The following is a 19,780-nucleotide window of genomic DNA, read 5'->3' on the forward strand; positions in this document are numbered from 1 at the left end:
CCATGATGGTGTACTCATAATGGTCAAAAGTTGAGCGTGGAACGCTTCTCACCCTCAGTGGTCACCATCTTGGCTATGTAGCGGGAGGGGAGCGGTTGCGGTTGCTCTGGTGAACACTGCACTACAATACAAATGTAAGTAAAACATGTGGTATTTTTCCACCATACCACTATACTCATCTGTTTCAAAACATTAACAGTGAGCTGAGAGGGATTTTGGCGCTCTTTGAAGCGGCTATAATCGATATTTTTATAATAATAATGAAGTATATATCATATGAAATGACAATGTCAGTGACGATGATGAACCTACAGAGATTTGTCAGCTGAATCTGCAGCTCTCCTCGGCTTCACAGAGCTTTATAGTGAGTTTCAGCTCATTGTTTATCTGTTCAGACACAACTTTCCTGTTTTGGTTCCCTCTCAGCGCTCTCATAGTGCCGTTTTCAGAGAAAAAGCTGTGAAAACCAACTGTACACTACCTGCTCAGCAGCAAACAGCAGACAGACACAGTTAGAGACCAGCAGGTGAACATAGCTGAGCATTTAGCAGCTAAAGAGCCAGATATTTCCCTCTGGAGCTGGTAAAGACCAAAAACAGAGCCAACAGAGGGAATATTGGACTCACATTCATCAGGTGACACAAACACGACTCTAAATTAATGATCATGTTGCTCTGGGACAGCTGGATGCAGAAATAAGCAGCTGCTTGCTAACAAGTTTATGATATGTCAAATGTTGTGTTCACAACTTGTTTCCGCTGCCCCCAAGTGGCCCTTGGGCATTAAAAGTGGAGTTTTTGACCTTTAGTGGTGCTATGGAGCAATTATTTGACACGTGAGTCGACTGTTTTGTTTATATTTCATGCTGTAGTAGCACATGAACAAGGACGGAAGTGAAGAGAGACTCATTCCTGCCAACTGCAGGGGCAGTAATGCAGACATGTAGTACTTGCAAAACACAATAAAAAAATAAGGAAGACCATGTGAACTGGAGAAGGTGAAGCATTAGTCTATCAAATAAAAGGGGGACTATACTGTGTGATGTCCCTCGGTCTCTTGCTGTTCCACTGATCGACATTTGGTGGCGGCAAAGAGCCAAGAAACAGCACTGTGCCAGCAAAATACAGGAAATCAGTGTTTTGCTGCTAATATTACATCTACAGCCAGCACCACTGATGGGTGTGGTTGGGTGTGTGATCTGTTGCATCTGTAACCACACCCAACAGTGATGTCACTGTGCTCTGGAGTACATCACTGCAGCAAGGTGAGAACCACTGAAGATCAGCAAAAACAAGATTAAGTTGCTCTTTACTGGCGAAGAAAATAGATTGAACACATTTGTTAAGACTAAAGGACACACGCAATGTGTGGAAAACTCCACAGGGTGCCTTTAATAGGTGTGAGAGGTAGAAATATTTCCTGATACGATACCTGCATGTTTCCTCTGACAAAGCCTCCTTAAAGGAGATCTTAGAGCTGTTTTAATTATTTTCCTACAGTTTTGAAATGGCACTTAGGAAAGGGAATGAGGAAAAGTGGAGGTAGGGAAGGAAATGAGGAACCATTTGAAGGGAAACAGATCCCAACCTCAGTCTTAGATTTCCTCTCATTCTGCATTCAGCAGCATGATGCTTTCTGTCTGTCTTCCAAATGGGAATCTGGGAGAGAAATCCCTTTAAGTCGGTAACCCTGAAGTGATCGCGGGTGAGACGGCTCGTTATGACGACCAGCTGCTGTGTCAGACTTCCAAATCGAGTCTTAATGTTCAGAAGCCTGCAACTCATTTTCTGCCAGAGGGAGTAAAGCTTCTGTAAAGCCGCCAGCCTCCGCTCTGCTCGCCATGCTAAGCCGCCGTGACCATATGTGCAATACAGAAAAACTAAATATAATGGAGGGTGACATCAGCAGCACCAGCACAGAGTCACCTGTGATGAATCACTTGGCTCTTCGGGCTGAAACGAAAATGTTTGCAGCCTAAGTTCAAGAGTCTGTTGTTCCGAACAGAGACAGAAAGAAACACATAATTGAAACGAATGATGGCTACTTTAGAGCATTTTATGAAAAATCTTGTCATACTTGTCATAAAATGCTGCTGCCTGTACCGTCAAAGACACCAGAAAGTGGCACAATGGAATTCATCCAAACATCTTCACGAAATTGCCATTAAGTGGTGACATAGTGACTTCTTGCAGGGCTAGTTGGTGAACTACTGTAGCTTGCGAGCTAACCACTAAGACGCTAGCAATGACTGTAGTAATTGAGAAAGAGTTATTGAAGAGAACAGAAAGCTCTCCCAAGTAGCGACCTTGCTAACTGTCATTTAGCAAGCTTGCAACCTTGTCGCTAACGGAACAATAAATTCACACAGATTATTCAAAAGACATATTTGTTCCATTAACTACTGTCTCATAAATGACTGCAAACCATGTTTTTTTGAGGAGCAGTTTATTCTTTGACAGAAAAAAAGTTGATGTTGCAACACAGCTAATGAGCTATTAGCCATTGTTTTTTTAATTACTCTTCTTGGCACCTTTTCATTCTGATCATCACTAAATCATAGCTGAAGATACCTAACTGGACAGAAACAGTGACGTGGGCTGGAATAAAAACCTCCTTAGGTCTGTTGAGGTCAGTGTCTGTTCGGCCGTCCAGGTTTGGGTCTGGAACATTCCACTTGGTTACTGCATTTGTGAGCTTTGGAGTCAATACATTAAATACTACCAGAGGGAATGTGCAATGCATTGCACCCTCGGTGCGCTCGGAGGCCAAGGAAAACATACAGTGGGAGGTGTCGCCATGTGGGTCTGAGGCGAGGATATTTGTATAGATGACTGGACTCTGCGGTCTGGTTCTGGCAGAGTACATACCCAGAAGTTTCCTTACAGGCTGCCGTCACGTATTCATCGCCGCCCGAGAAGCCGAAGCATCAGATGAAAATGTTCAGCAGAATTTATTCAGGTGACTTCACCCTAACTGACTCACCAGAGGGTCACTCACTTTTGTGTTGTGTGAACAAAGTTTGTTCAAACACGCAGGACTCTGTTTGAAATTCTAGTGGAAGACCCAAAGTTTCTAAAGATACCAAATATGTCAAGTCAAATTTTGAGGGAAATGTTTATAAAATGATGCACAAGATATTTTGGAATATTTTCACCTGATTAAATGTTGCACTCATTTTAAACATCATGTATAGCTTCAAATAGGAGTCAAAGAGTTTTCTTAAATGACAGAAACGCACATGCAGAATATGTACTGTGTTTGTGAATTGTAAATTGTGAAGTTGCATGTTAAGGTTGAAGTTGATTTGCATGGATTTACTTGGCCCCCATGAGCAAATCCACTGATTACGGTGATTCCATTGAAATGAATTGATTTCACCATGACACTTCACTGTCTTAAATGCCGGTGGGACCAGATACTTTAAAATTAGAGGCTACTAAAATGTGGCTCACAGGCAGCTATCTTTACTCCATCTTATGAGTCCATTACAGCTTCTGTGTAAAGTATTACTGTTCTGTATGCAGAACATGCATGAATTGTAAAATTAGAAGCTTCCAAAGTGACTCTCCCTGTCTATCTTTGGTGCATCAGCCCACTGAAAGTGTCTCAAACTGATGATAAATGTGAAACTTTCCCTCTAAACATAAACACAGTCAGTGTTTTCAGCTGTGGACGATCCATCTGGGAGGAGCACAGACCACTGCAGAAGAAGCCTTTTTTCTTTTTAACTATTTTTACTGCGTCCATTCAACTCCCATTTGGATCGTTTCGGGTTGAATGTGAAGAAAGATAGCGCTCAGCCCTCACAAGATGTTTTCTCGTTTCTCCTGCAGGTGCTTTTTGTAAAATTTGGCGCGAGTGTGAAGGCCATAGACCAGAGTTAAATGTTTCGTATCGACGTGCTTTTTAAAAATTGCAGTAAGTTATGCGTCTGTGAGAGAAATGGCCACTGTGAAGAAAGGCAATTATAGTTAAATGCTCCTACACCCCCGTAAATTACAGTGTAATTATTTAGTATATATACAAATATAGGATCAATAAAATACTTACTAGGACAAATATGTAAGTGCAGGGTAAGAAAACAAGATGTTAGGGAATAAGGGAGTACCCTGGGTTAATGTACACACACCTGACAACATTTCTTTGTAAACCTGGAGCACAAAGCTCTTCACAGTTAATTTCCACTGTATTTCCCTCAAACACAGTGTTAAGAAGTTCCATCTTTGTTGATCCCTCACATTTACATGTCAGTATGTGTTTTGGCACTAGGTGGCAGCACTCCACAGGTAATTCTTACACTGCGTGGCTCAACAGACACTGAACACTTTTTATTTCTGTCACTAAAGAAAACCAGGTATCATCCATCGTGCTGTTTACTACAACTGTAGCCTCAGTTTCACCCCTGCTGTGCGTTTATACAGCCTTTAATGTTTTTCACAGGCACTACATACTGTGTATCTGGGTGTATAAATATACTTTCCCCCCCTTCCTCTCCTTTCTTCACCTCATTGTCTCAGTTAAAAAAACTAAATTCAGATGTTCATGGTTTTTAAATGAGCTCTGTTGAAACTCATCTGACAATGTCCTTAAATTTGAGCATTGCACATGTTAAGTGAATTTCATTTGTAGTGAATCGTACTGAGGGGCTGTACGAAGATATATTTTTAATAACTAATGCTGCAAGGAACAAAAAACAGAGCAAATGTTGCCAGTGAACATAATCCAGGCAGCAATTATTTTTCTTCCAAAGCACATTTGTCAAAACAAACTAGCAGTATATAAACTTCATTTCTGGGACACAGGGTCACCCCAGAGGATGAACCGTTTTGTCGAATCCACGAGCTAATCCCTTAAGATAATGAAAATGAATGGCCCAAATGTGGTGTACATATTCACAGTCTGAGGAGAGCACTTGGGGCTTCGGGGGTCACCAGATTCCTTCATGTCCCAGAGTCGGACAGTAAGCCTGTGGACACTATTTCTGCTGTTTGCAGAATAGTATTTCTGAGTTTGTCGAGACTTGCTACTGCTGTTTGGTTGATAGTTCCACAAGTTTTCGTACCTGTTAGTTTTGATAATTGCTTTTCATACTGATTTAAATACTTTTATCATCTCCAGGTCATTTTATTATTTCTGTTACTGCCATGATACAACGTACAATCAAGTTAGTTTATTTACTGTAAAAATGTGTACTGTGATCGGCGATGACGAGACGGCCTACAGAGAGGAGGTCAGAGCCCGGACATCTCGGTGCCAGGACAACAACCTCCATCGCAGCGTCAGGAGCTGACTGTGGACAGGAAGCGACGGAGGGAGGGTCACACCCCCCTCTCCATCAGTGGGACTGCTTGCACCGCTCTGTTACACCTCACCTGTATACTACTAATGTTAACCTGTTTACATTACTTTGTGTATATATATGTGTGTGTGTGTGTGTGTACACACATATATATATATATATATGCATGTCTGCTGCATGTCTCTCTGCTGCATGTCTCTCTGACTGCTGCATGTCTCTCTGATGGCTGTCTGTCTCTCTGACTGCTGCATGTCTCTCTGACTGCTGCATGTCTCACTGACTGCTGCATGTCTCTCTGACTGCTGCATGTCTCTCTGCTACATGTCTCTCTGACTGCTACATGTCTCACTGACTGCTGCATGTCTCTCTGATGACTGCATGTCTCTCTGCTACATGTCTCTCTGACTGCTGCATGTCTCTCTGATGGCTGTCTGTCTCTCTGACTGCTGCATGTCTCTCTGACTGCTGCATGTCTCTCTGCTACATGTCTCTCTGACTGCTACATGTCTCACTGACTGCTGCATGTCTCTCTGATGGCTGTCTGTCTCTTTGACTGCTACATGTCTCTCTGACTGCTGCATGTCTCTCTGCTACATGTCTCTCTGACTGCTACATGTCTCACTGACTGCTGCATGTCTCTCTGATGGCTGCCTGTCTCTCTGATGTCTGCATGTCTCTCTGCTACATGTCTCTCTGACTGCTGCCTGTCTCTCTGATGGCTGCATGTCTCTCTGCTACATGTCTCTCTGACTGCTGCATGTCTCTCTGATGGCTGCCAGTCTCTCTGATGGCTGCATGTCTCTCTGCTACATGTCTCTTTGACTGCTGCATGTCTCTCTGCTGCATGTCTCTCTCTCTGCTGCATGTCTCACTGATGGCTGCATGTCTCTCTCTCTGCTACATGTCTCTCTGACTGCTGCATGTCTCTCTGACGGCTGCATGTCTCTCTCTCTGCTGCATGTCTCTGATGGCTGCATGTCTCTCTGCTACATGTCTCTGACGGCTGCATGTCTCTCTGATGGCTGTCTGTATCTCTGACTGCTGCATGTCTCTCTGATGGCTGTCTGTCTCTTTGACTGCTACACGTCTCTCTGACTGCTGCATGTCTCTCTGCTACATGTCTCTCTGACTGCTACATGTCTCACTGACTGCTGCATGTCTCTCTGATGGCTGCCTGTCTCTCTGCTACATGTCTCTCTGACTGCTGCATGTCTCTCTGATGGCTGCCAGTCTCTCTGATGGCTGCATGTCTCTCTGCTACATGTCTCTTTGACTGCTGCATGTCTCTCTGCTGCATGTCTCTCTCTCTGCTGCATGTCTCACTGATGGCTGCATGTCTCTCTCTCTGCTACATGTCTCTCTGACTGCTGCATGTCTCTGACGGCTGCATGTCTCTCTGACGGCTGCATGTCTCTCTCTCTGCTGCATGTCTCTGATGGCTGCATGTCTCTCTGCTACATGTCTCTCTCTCTGCTGCATGTCTCTCTCTCTGCTGCATGTCTCTGACTGCTGCCTGTCTCTCTGACTGCTGCATGTCTCTCTGACGGCTGCATGTCTCTCTCTCTGCTGCATGTCTCTGACTGCTGCCTGTCTCTCTGACTGCTGCATGTCTCTCTGACGGCTGCATGTCTCTCTCTCTGCTGCATGTCTCTGATGGCTGCATGTCTCTCTGCTACATGTCTCTGACGGCTGCATGTCTCTCTGCTACATGTCTCTCTGACTGCTGCATGTCTCTCTGCTACATGTCTCTCTGCTACATGTCTCTGACGGCTACATGTCTCTCTGCTACATGTCTCTCTGCTACATGTCTCTCTGACTGCTGCATGTCTCTCTGACGGCTACATGTCTCTCTGACTGCTGCATGTCTCTCTGACGGCTACATGTCTCATATATATGTTTAAAGATGGATACCAACCTGTGAGATTATTTCTGCCTTTGAGAAACTCAAACTTCACTCTGCTCTCCTCTTTTTAAGCCTCGCTGTTGTTTTTGCAGCAGAGAAGAAGAAAAAGAGACTGATCCAGATCTCCGTTATTCCACCATGATGTCATGAAGTCAGCTCCACCCATGTGTGTTATTTCTTCTGCCTGTTGTGTGTAGTGAAGCAGCCCAGCCAGCGACTGGTCGTCTTTGATCTCAGCCTCACAACGTACCGCTGGTCTCCGAGGCCTGTAACTGCACCCCCGCCCTCCGACGTCAAACTAAGACCAGCTCGTACGCTCTGACTGTACACGAAGAGGACCGCAGACAAAACACAGGGCTGAGAAGTCCCACTCCTTCAGATCTGTCACTGTCTGTCTCTGACCCCCCCTCACCTCTGGATGTGGACCCAGCACACCCGGAGGACCACAACCGCTGATGCAACGAGCTCAAGGCGAGTTTGGCAGCCATCTTGTTTTTACAGCCTCTCCATCTCCATGTGGTCTAGCTGCTAGACACAAAGTCACTGTCAAATTCCAGCTGCCTACACATGACCAGCGTTCTTCAGAACGTAATGCAGAAGCAGGTTTACAACATCAAGATGTACAGAGAGGAAACTGAAAAATGCACAAACAAGACTTGCATCCATCGCAGACTATCAGGAAACTATGTTTTTGAGTTTGATGCTAAAGACAAGCGTGCAACAAGTTTACTGCCAAGATCGTGTCAGGGTTCTTAAAAACTGACCATATATAGTTGAAGGTATGGCTGCAACTTATCATAATATTCTTACTGATTGATGTGGCAAGTGTTTTATATTAATTCATTAATCGTTTACTTTATAAAATGTCAAATGACCAACAGTCCAAAACCCAAAGACATTTAATTTAAGATGATATAAAGCTAAGAAAATCAGCAAATAGTGGGCGCTACTTAGGGCTGGAAAAAAGTAATTCCACCTGCTCTGCACATTTTTTTTTGGAGGGGTAGGGAATTAATCATTTAATCTATGTTTTATTTACAGTTAATATTCCCCCAAAAAAACACAAGAATTGTACATCAATCAAATATAAGTCGGTAAAGGACAGTTGTCTTTGTTGTAAAGGTCTCTGTGAAGGAAACTGAACAGGTTGGTGTTTTCTAAATTGTGTTGTTGTTGAACTACCATCAAGTACATCAAGTCTTATTTGCTATATAAATGTAGAAAACAGCATTCATATTGCATCTTATTAGTCTTCAGCACGAAGACTGTTTTCTTCTCTCATGAATTCAGGCTCATGTCACATGGCTGAGGATGTCAGAAAATGCTCGGTGGGACTATTTCTTTGCGTGGTTGGATATTTTCCATGAGCTATGGTGTGATTATTTTGGCTATTTTCACATGCCAGCCCCCCGTCCAAAACACCGAGCGTCCCCGAGCTGCAGTAACTCATCTCAGAGGAGATTTATGAGCCTCTGCTGTCGGTCCACAAGCCACAGTGTTGGAGTTCAACCAAAGTTGCTGGAACTTAAATGGTTTATTCGAACATGCAAGAAGATGCTCATTTGATTCAAGCTGTGAATTTGAACTCTTTTTTTTCTCTCCTCTACAGAAAATGTCTTCGTCAAGCTGCTATAGTTTGAGCACACACACTCACACACACACACACCGTCCTCCTCCTGGTTCACAAATTTAACAAGTCGGACACGAGTGACCTGTGGCAGCAGTGTAACTGCCCTCTGTGGACCCTGTTTCAGCACCGGCAGGGTGGGTGGTCCGTCCACATTTCTCCACTACACGTCTCTTTACAACGACTGCAATGTGTTTGACAAATGAAGAAACAAATCTGCAGATGGATCTGTCCCGAGGGCTGATGGTTAAGTTTAACGTGGAGGTTGTTTTCATGTGTGTTGTACAGATTCCTTTCACACATCGCGATGCGCTCATCATCACAAAAACACGAAGGTTTTAAAGAGCTCAGGTGTCGTCTACATATTAACTTTTGCCCATTACATTTAACATTCCTGATGAATCACTGTTTTCACTGCAATAATCAAGGATAATGACCTCTTACTGACTCAGTCTTCAGTGATAAACCATCGCAGACCAGAGCTGCATCATGTTAGAAGAGGTACAGAAAAAGGTGACATGTAGTTGCTAAAGTTTATCTGTGGTGTCTTCTGCAACAAAAACTTTTATTTCTGAATGTAAATAAACAGTAAAACTGCAGCAATTTTATTCACTTTTTACGAATATGATGCTGTGAATGTACTAATTAGATTGAAAGAACTAAACACAATAAACTTTTTAAATGTGTTTGTGATATTTTATTCTTTACAGTGATCACTGCTGACTCTGCAGCATACGTGTAGGGACAGGTGGGCCTGTACCACCCAACTGTGGGCAAGTGCCACCCATTTAATAAAAAAGGATGAATCAATAAAATGTATGAATGATATAAAGTATTGCCCAGTGCCCTTCTGGTGTTTCTGTTTATCATGTTTAGAATTAAAGTTGCCTGCTACATCATGTTGTATTATGCATATGTCTGTTTTCTGAGTTACAGTCTGTGTACACGCTCAAACCCGGCTCAGTGTAACAGGTAGAAAATCTGAAAAAGGGCAATTTTACACGATTTAATTGGACAAAATGGGGGGGGGGGGGGCTTGCCTCTTTCAAGCTTATTTCAGACTTTTCAGATTCAAGTTCTACTTGTGCCACCCAAAAAAATGTGCAAGGCCCACCCATCACATTATTTCTGGCTACGCTTCTACTCTGCAATATGAAAGCGAAGTCAGTCATGGGGTAACGCTGCTCTCAGAAAGACGACAAGTTGTGGTTTTACAGGATAGTTTTACGTGATGGACTATTTCTTGGCGCAAGGTTGATGATTGACTGGTGGGAATCTGGTGAGATACCATCTGTTGTTGTAGCTGCTCTCAGTTTCATTATTTTGGGATTCAGACAATTTATTGAAACTTGCGACAGGTAACTTTCAGGCAGTAAGACGTTCATGATGTGAGTCACTTGATTTTCCAGCCCTAGTTGACATATTTGTACAATTCTTGCAAACTGATATCAGAGCTGCAACAGAAATCCCATATTCGTAACACGCACATGTTTCTCAGCCTCATATTGATGGTAGTCCCACGTCACCTGAACGCAACACAAGCTATTTCAGTTAGTTGTAAGTATGAGTGACTCTTGTTGTACGTTTGATTCCTAGTTACAGTACATACATTAGACATTCACCCCCAGGTCCAGTGTTTATTTACTGTCCTGCTGATTTACGAGATCAACGGCGCCGTATTTCTGGGCTTCACTCTCCTTTTTAAAACCAGTGACATGCAACGTTGGATCAGAGTGTCACCGTCCTCATCTGCTGTTGATCAGTCGTCTCTTTTAATGGCGGATTTACTGCAGCTCTCCACACTGCAGAGCCAGGAGTCAGGTTCACCCTGACGCTGGTTGTAAACAATGTGGGCGAAATGATCAATTACAGACGGCTTAAAAAGATAAATGGATAACGTAAGAGCAGCTGAGATTTAAAAAAAAATGTAAATCCTCAGATCAAGAAAAAGAAAAATGCAGCTATAAAAGGCAGCAACTGTCTTTCATCACACCAAAAATGTACATTTTTTAAAACTGAGATGACTCAGAAGTGTTGTTGGTGCAAGAGTGTCCAGTTATTTAGTAGCATTTAAGGTTATCTTTAGATTAAATGTGAATTCAGTCATAGCTTTTGACCTTTAAAACATAAAAATTGTATTTTATTGTAGTTGTTTATATTGGTTAATTTTCTTGATTATATTTTAGATTACGGTTAGCAGATGGCAAATCAGTCATGCCTTTTAGGAGTCATTTCTGACTGGAAATAGGCCTAAAATATGCTATTTTAATCAAATGACTGAGTTATTTTGTCCATTAGCAGAGTATCAAACCCTGTAAAGCCATAACAGCACTTCACCATTAGAATATTCTTTAAACAAGCACGTTTCCACCTTTTAATGGCTGATTAAAGGCAGTTTTCTATCAGCAGACATGATGTTAATGTAGCTGAGAACAAAGAGCTGCAGCGAGTCAAAGCGACTTACAGTACATTCACTCTCACATTAATCTGTTTTATTTCGGCTAATGAGTGCCACTGCACCGCTTTGGTGCAGATGAGGAATTTTTATTGTTTTTCCAGACTTCAGATCAAGGTGACGTTACATTAATGGCCGAGGAGGGCAGGAGAGGTTTTAAGTGAGGTTAAAATACGATCCTGATCACCTGAGATTTACTGTACCATCAGACAGTCAGCTCCTGGAACAGCACTTCGAGCCCTTCGTTTCCTCAAAAGCGAGATCGTGCTCACACGTCTGACTATCCTGATGACAAGAACTGTTTGAAATCAAGAACCATTTGCATACATTAATGTCTCAGGACAGACTGTGTGGCTGTGTGATCTAACTGCTGAGTTTGCTGCCAAGAAGTCACGTAATTAATTCCATTTAGCTTATAGAGTCCATCTCATTTATTTACAACACGACAGAATTTCTCACAGCGCTGCCATATTAACGTGCCAACATGACTGTCATAACTGTTGTTATTTTCTTTGGCTTTAAGTGAAAGTAATGGAATGTGATTATCTGAAATATTGCTGTTACTGTTTTGCATAATGCTGTTAGATGTGCTTAATGCTAAAGTGAGCAAACTGCCGTTTTAGTGGTGTGTAATGCTGTTGTACAGCCGCCCAATGTGCACCTTGTTAACAAGCAAAACAAACAACACACACTTACACTCTTACACCTGATTTTTGTAATGTTCTATCTCCATTCAAAGCCCTCATATGGCAACACAAATTAAATGCATTTCTATGAAATTGTGCTGCACAATTAAACTTGAGCCAGAATGATCATTTTAGTGATCAGGGCCTCACACCCCTCCCCCAATGGCTCCACATCACCCACTACTGATTGGTTAGGGTTGGTGCACCCTGCACCGGCTACCAGTGGCTGCTCGAATCCGATTCAAGACACTTGTGCTTGCCTACTGTGATGCGAATGGCTCAGGTCCATCCTACATCCAGGACATGGTCAAACCAAACACCCCGGCCCGTCCAATCCAGCGACATAAAGAGCGACAAAGTCTGCGTATGGAGGAGGTTGGGGTGGACGGATGAATCAAACACGGGACTTTCAGACAGGAGACCGGGGTTTGTTTCCTGTGTAAAACCAATAGTCAATGTTGATTGTTTTAAAGAAGTTATTTGTAACCCAAACCACGATATTTTCCTAAACCTAACCAAACTGCGACCGCCATCGTCATGTTTCTCAGCAAGCTTTATTTTGAAAGTCTAAACAGACTTTGCATATTTATTGTTGCTAACCTGACTGCGAAATGATAACGTGTTGAAAACGTGACACTGCCACTGTGGACCAGCGGGTGTATTACACGCTTTGGCGTGATGCCGGGTTGTCCAATCGGCTTGCTACTCCATCACTACGAGGGGGGCCCATTGACATCAGGACACCAGAAGCTCTACACATCCTCTGTCACAGCCTGAAAACTCACCTGTTCAGACTGAAAACTCACCTGTTCAGACTGAAAACTCACCTGTTCAGACTGAAAACTCACCTGTTCAGACTGAAAACTCACCTGTTCAGACTGCATCTTGGCCCATAAAACACAACGACAACAACAAAAAAAACTCTCTTATTGTTTCTAAATGTAGCACTTACTTGCATGATTCTTGCAAGCTTTGGGTTGTAGCCACATGGCTGAATGCACTTACTGCAAGTCGCTTTGGAAAAACGCATAAGCTAAATAAATGTAATGTAATGTAATGTAGGGCAAAACAAAACAAAATAACCACCCAGCGTTGGACATGGACATAATGTGAAGTTAATCGCTTTGTTCGCTTGTATTTGTCCACTGGAATGTTTTACTGTAAGCCAAAAGACTTTAGATGTTAGCAAACATTGGCTGAATTGCATTAACAAATTCAACGCTTTTAACTTATTGCTGCCATGTTTAATGCAACATTTATGTCAGAGTTCAACACTGGTGAACTCCTGAGTGTAGTAAAGGAGAGTAATTACACGCGTATCTCTTGTAGGCGAAAGGTTACTGGAAAACAATATTTGAGGTGGAAAGAAAAACATCTGCAAACAATCCGGAAATATGAAGGGCATTTAGATCCCTGTTGGAGTCAAAATTTCCCTCTCAATGTTTATATAAATTTGTGGTTTGGAGCCATAAACATTTTCACCCCATATTCCTAGAAATGGAGGAAATCATTTTTGAGATGCTGTGGATGCTGAACTCGTTCTTTCGGCTTCTCTCCCAAACACACCAGTTTTCCTCAGCTGATGGTTTAACGGCTTGGAAAAGCTTCTGAAAACAAACAGCCGATGTTTAACGGGAGCTGAGGGACTTTCTGTACATGAAGATCCTCACAAAGAAGGCCTGTGACATCTGTTTCCTTCCCCTGGTGACCCCTGGGATGAACAAGGTCCGCCTACTGGAAATTTCTGGAGCTTTCAGCCACATCTCCTGGCTTTCAGCAGAGGGAGTTTGTTCAGTTGTTATCTCAAGACCTAAATATGCAAGTTTGATTATTACTAACAACTGAACCATCTACTGAACAAACTCCATCCACGGATGAAAGCCAAAAGATGGGGCTGAAAGCTCTGGAAAATTTAAAGTAAGTGGACCTTGTGCTAGGAATTTTTTTGCCAAACTATATTTCCATGGTCAATAATGAACCTTCGAGCTTTTCCTTCCTTATAAACCTCTGTGCATGTTTTTGGCGTCTGATACGCTTCAAACTCACGGCACGACACTGAGCTCTGAGTCTGTGCATCGAACTGACTGTGTGGCTGTGGTGTGTGTGTGTGTGTGTGTGTGTGTGATGGTTGTTTTGTGTTGATCTAGTGTAATTTGTTCTCAGGTCTCTCTTGCAAAAGAGATCTGGATCTCAATGAGATGATGCAAACAGCGGCGTCCTGTGAGGAAGTCTGACATTTCGCTCAGACCTCCTCCCTCCGTGGACTTTGTGGCTCTTCAACATCATGCTACTTCCTTGTTTTGCTTCTACTGTACAGGAGTCATGATTACTACAGTCGCTAGAGGGCTTTGTCATCATTAACAAGTGTAGTTTTGGGACACTTGCTGAAACAACTTCTTGGGATGATAGTCTCGTTTTCATGAGGACTATTTACTTTGCAGAAAGTAGTTCCACTAGAAACTGTGGACTGCATGTTCTGTGAAAAACCTCCTATTGTATGCAAAGCAAAACTTATTGATCTAGTTTATAAAAAGGGCAACATTTTTAAACCTGATCTTAACAATTTCAAAAGGCCAAGAGTACACAGCTCAAACTACTGCATATTGTTTTAAATGGAGCCTCTGAAAACCACAGAACTTATTCTGCAGTGAACAAAGAAAATAAAGTACGATTATTCATCACTGATGCCTCACAGTCTTCACAACAGCTGAAAACAAATTCACTTTGAAATGGGTGTGATAACAATTGTAATTTCCTTCAAAAAATACTGAAGTAAAAGTAAAGCCATACTCCAAAAATGTCAAGTATAGTCACCACAAAGCTGCACAGTTCCAATAACAGGAGTAAATGTAATCAGTTGCTTCCACTCTTTTTGACGGCGCCCTGACCAGCTGCAACATGCCTGGTGAGAAGCAGAGCACGGTGGTGTCTCGGCACGCTTCACTGATCCTCTAAAGAGAGAACCTGTGCAGGTGAAAAGGGTTTCATGCCTCTATTTTTGGTGAAAAGTGCGCGGCCATTTTTCTGGGGTTTTTAAAAATATCATTTTCTATACATTGATAAACTAAACGACACTGTAAACAGGTCAGATACTGTAAGCTGAAGGCTTGAAGGATCAAAGTTTATAACATGTCAGCAACGTGATGCCTTCAGGTACTGAAGTAAAGGTCCATCACCTCCATTTACCACCCCCCCCCCCCCACCCCCACACACACACACACACACACACTCCCTACCCCGCTCAAGTATTTTAAAAGCCTTTCAGAGTTAATCCTCAGGTCAAATATTGTTGATTGTTACTATTGATGTGTGCAAGAAGCCCAGATCCTCCCTCTAGATGTGAGGGGAGGATTAACAGATCGACAGCACGGGTTAAAGATCTGCCGGTGATAGGCAGAGATGGTCAGCAACCCAGGGTCTTTAGTTTATACACAGAAGGGCATCATGTGAGCTGTCAAACAATCAGACAGGTTGTATATTAAACAACCAGTTTAACCAAACTTACTGTACATGGATAAGAATACAAAGAGAATGAAATGGCATCTTTAATTCCTTAATGGGATGTAATTCTTGTTGAAGCAGGTTGTAAACTGTAGACTACTTAAATATCAGTTAAGGGACAGTAGGGTGGGATTACTTAAAAGATTGCTTTACTGGTTAGATTGTGCTACTACTACTAGTGCAGGATGAGGTCGCCATTTATTCACAGTTTCCGAACGAGGTCAAAGTGTCCATTTCATTGTGTCTTTAACATTATTATCTAATCTGTCCACTGTAAACATCTTTTACATTTTACAGACTGACGTCCTGGTTCAACTTTGGCCGACATGTGCCTGCACTCAGGATGGATGGATTATGGGAACTAGATATGTTGCTCATCCTTTCCTAACCCAACACATAGCCTACACCAAAAAAGTTCCTTCCTGGTTTGCTTCCACGCAGCCCACAGCACATTTTCATTTGTATGTCTTTCCCTCAACCTACCTGCTTCTCCGATAGACTGAAGGTGCTTTCAGACAGCGAGCGGTTGGCTACCTCCGATCCTACCAGCCTGTACACCACAGGCTTAAAATAAGGAAAATGGTTAGCAATATGACAGGATTTATATAGAACAGAGGAGATGAATCATTCAGGGACCTCCGATACAGTAAAATCAGCTCCTGTATCGTTTCCCCCCCTATAGTTAAACTACAACTGGCACATCTGCCGTTATGTTTCCATTTAAAACCATGGAGGCAGCAGTGGCGACCGCTCGCTCTCTGAGAGCACTGTTAGGGTTAGGGACTGTATGGAAATGATTGGGGTGGGGTGGGGAGGGCGGCTGAATCTTCTATTTTATTTAATAAAAAAAGCAATGCCCTCCGCAGTTTTATTCATATTTTCTTTGGACTCTGATTTAGAAAAAAACTGCAACACCGTCCCCCTCACTATCTCAAAATACTACAATTATGGCAAACAAACAACAAAATAGAAAATAGTGCCACTCTCTATTTATGGAATAAAGAGATATAAACGAGTGGCCCGGGCCCAGGCTCCAACTTGAGTGCCACAATATTTTCGTCCCAGAATGAATGAAAAAAAATGTAATTCTGGAAAGATACACAACCGCCCCCCTTTTCTGACCAGGGGATTTTTTTGTTTTCCTGCAGCACCACAGTCGACCACTGGGATAAACTGACCCACCGTGTCGTATCCAGATCTCTTTACACAACCATGGTGCTCAGTTTTTACTCTGCCATGAAAGATTTTTCTTCTAGCTAGAAGAAGAGGTACTGCTCAGTATCTCTTTTGCTAAGGAGGGTCTGAGGACAGAGTGTGATATTGGGCTATATAAATAAAACTGACTTGACTTTTTACACATCGCACCAGCCACGTCTTCGCCTTCTGCTGCAGAAACATATTTTTCTCACTTTCCCTTCATGGATCTTATTATTCGCACTGGCAAACCATCATGTTCACTATGCCCGCAAAATTTCGCGACACCAGACAGACCTCTGATGGAGCTCTGCGTCAAGCTACTGACGTGGCACAATCACCAGCCGCCATCAGCAACACCACAAAACACTGACAATAACACAAAGACCGCTGACGGGAGGAAAGTGTGGCCAGCAGAACCTGGGCGGTAGCAGCGAACTTATTTTATGGGAGTGTCTGAGATCAAAGATGGCATGTCAGCAGGGAATGCGGCAACATGGAAGACAATCAAATAGTTAAGATGGCATTTGTGATTGCCCATATATGAACCTGTTAACCTCCTCCCTCACAGCTTTGTTACGTCTGTCTGTCAGCGCCCTGCAGCATAAGCAGCTATTCATTAGAGATGCTATCAGATGGCAAAAGACACTGGGTTTTTCCAGCAGGAAGGTATCAAGGTGAGATCTGTGGGAACCATCTATAATCTGGCCCAGTGAGCCAGTTGTGTTCGTGATTTTGCAAACTCATTGTTTTTGAGCTCAGAGTAAGTTATCAGACGAACATCACGTGTCTTTTTAAGAAGAAGGAACAGTTTATCTTCACTTGGACGGCCCAACAACAGAAATACAATTAAAATTATCTTTAAAATGATATCTACTAAAGCGGGATAACATTTTACGACAGGTGTTGTTCAGACACGTTCGCGTGTGTGTTTCTTTTGTACTTGCACGGATCGAGGGAATGACGTACATGTCTATTAAGAAGCAGTGGCACGTTTGACAAACCACAACGTTAGGAAATGTAGAAGAAGAATGAGGAAACTGTAATCAATTTCCCTCCAGTGACAATGTAAACAAACCACTACACCCGTGAACCAAACGTGAAAGAATTTGGATTTATCAACGTAAATGAACGGGACAGTGACAAGATGGGCAACGATATTAAGCCTTAATCCTCTGCTCTGCTAGAGGATCGCTCGTGGCAGTACTATACTGTAATGTTCCCCAAACTCTTAAAGAAGTTTAATTACCGCCCCACGGTTGTATGCCTCCTTCAAACCAGTCAAGTTGCAGTTTACGTCCATGTCTGTCCAGACTCATGTAATATATGTAGTGAATACTTGGAAGGAATTGAATAAAAGGTATAAAGTGTATATTTTGGCTAAATGAAAGTTATCACTTTATTGATGATACGTATGTATGATTCCAGTGAAAATACATTGTTGAACTGATTAATGAAGGATTATCATAATAATAATAATAATAATAATAAAACTTTATTTATAGAGCACTTATCAAAACAAAGTACAAAGTGCTTCACAACAAGAGAAATAGAATACCACAGTGAATGACGAAATATAAAGAAATAAAACACATAAAATAAACAGTAAAGTAAACAGTAAAATAAACAACCAGTTCAGGTAAATTCAGGATCTGCTTTCAGATAAAACTGTGTTTTGAGACGAGACTTAAACGAAGACGCTGACTCAGACAACCTAATTTCTTCGTCATACATCATAGATGTATTGGCTGAACAGGTACACATGTACTTGATTACTATGTAAAGACGGATTCTTATAGAGTATAGCTGCACAAAATGTGCTGTTTTTGTTTTCTCCTGGCATCTTTGGATGTGAAGCCTCTCTATGAGCTGTAGGTGAAACTGATTAGCTAGGCGCTGGTGTTGAATAATGGCCAAAAAAAGTGTTTTTCCAGGACATTATGATGTCACAGTGAAGTTAACCTTTGACCTTTTGGGTAAAAAATGTCGTATTTGTTCATCGTTGTGTCTCATTAAACATCTGTGTGAAATTTTGTCATAATTACTGCATCAATTCTTGACTTATGGCCAAAAACATGTTTGTCAAGGTCGTAGAAAAGGTTTCAGTCGTAGTCATCTGGACACTGTTTTCAGAATCAAGACGTTTCGGCTCCCATCCAGAAGTCATTCTCAAATGTGAAAAAATTGGACGGGAGCTGGAAATTTAAGCTACTAATTTTCCGAAACGTCTTGTTTCTGAAAACAGTGTCCGGATGACTACGACTGAAACCTTTTCTACGATAGAACGCTCCTGGACGAATGAGGGACTACACCGTCTTATTTTGTTTGTCAAGGTCATTTTTGAGGTCACAGTGACCTTGACCTTTATCCACCAAATTCTACTCAGTTCATCCTTGAGTCCAAGTGGACGTTTGTGCCAAATTTGACGGAATTCCCTCAAGGCGTTCCTGAGATATCGCGTTCACGAGAACGGGACGGACGGACTACCTGAAAATGTAAAAAAAAAAAACTAGAGAAAACTTGGTGACAGGATGCTCAGCTTGCCTGACACGCAGGTCCGCACTATGCGTCGTTGAGATTTGGGAGTGTGGGCATCTGCATTACAATTAGCCATAACACAGAGGTGTGTATCACTGCAGACACATGAACTCCAGCTTAAACCTAACCACACGTGGGCTGCAGAACACAAATCCACCCACCGTCCACCCCGACCACTGACAGGTGTTTATCCACCCCATTTATATCAATGAGGGTAGGCTAAATAACAAAAACACCTCTCTGTATAATGCAACACAATTCAACAGCAGCACAAACTACAGCCTCCTAAATGATCAGCTGAACCAACACCTCTCGTTATAACCTTCATGAAGGGAGGATGTGTAGCAGGACTGTTGTATAGGACTGCATTAGGTTTAGCTCAGTGTACTTAATAAACTTAAAAAATCAAATAAAATCGTGTACAAAAAGAGCATCTCACATGTAAGTGTAAGTTGTTCAGATGAGCAATGATCCGCTATCACCTGAGAGAAAAAGGGAGATTCTCTGTCTGACAAGTTAAGCCGTCGTAATTGATACCTGATGTTCACAGGGTTGCAACACAGAGTTGTTGTTTTGC

Source organism: Siniperca chuatsi, linkage group LG16 (genome assembly GCF_020085105.1).
Source record: "Siniperca chuatsi isolate FFG_IHB_CAS linkage group LG16, ASM2008510v1, whole genome shotgun sequence".
Classification (NCBI taxonomy): Eukaryota; Metazoa; Chordata; class Actinopteri; order Centrarchiformes; family Sinipercidae; genus Siniperca; species Siniperca chuatsi.